The sequence below is a fragment of the Chinchilla lanigera genome, unplaced genomic scaffold (genome assembly GCF_000276665.1).
Source record: "Chinchilla lanigera isolate Chin_1 unplaced genomic scaffold, ChiLan1.0 scaffold00109, whole genome shotgun sequence".
Lineage (NCBI taxonomy): Eukaryota > Metazoa > Chordata > Mammalia > Rodentia > Chinchillidae > Chinchilla > Chinchilla lanigera.
In genome coordinates, this window is record NW_004955510.1 from 6,127,491 (window position 1) to 6,128,039 (window position 549).

The following is a 549-nucleotide window of genomic DNA, read 5'->3' on the forward strand; positions in this document are numbered from 1 at the left end:
ATAAATGCAAACTTTAAAAATCCAAGTATTTGTGGTGTGTGTGTGTGTGTGTGTGTTTGTGTGTGTGTGTGTATGACATGACTGGTGTCTGTTATAAGAATGTAAATTTGGTTTGACATCCAAAATTCAATCAATATAATTCATCTTATTGAAAGTAAAGGAGAAAAATATTATCTCAAAAGATACAAGAAAAACACTTGATAAAATTTAATAGCACTTGTGATAAAAATGAGAATTTTGATGAATGGGAATTATTAATCATGAGTATATTGAAAGTCCTATAGCAAACATCATGCTTAGTAGTGAATATTGACAGCCCGACCACTGGATTGAAATCGAGAGGAGAATATCCATGCTCACTATTTGTGGTCATTGTCCTGTTGCCTGTGAAATTTGTATATTGATCTTCTATCCGGTAACTTTGCTGAAATTATCAGGCCTAATAATTCCAAGTATGTGTTTTGTGTGTGTGTTTTAAGTGAATTTACCAAGGCCGCTCACTAGATACAAAGTCATATATATATATATATATATATATATATATATATA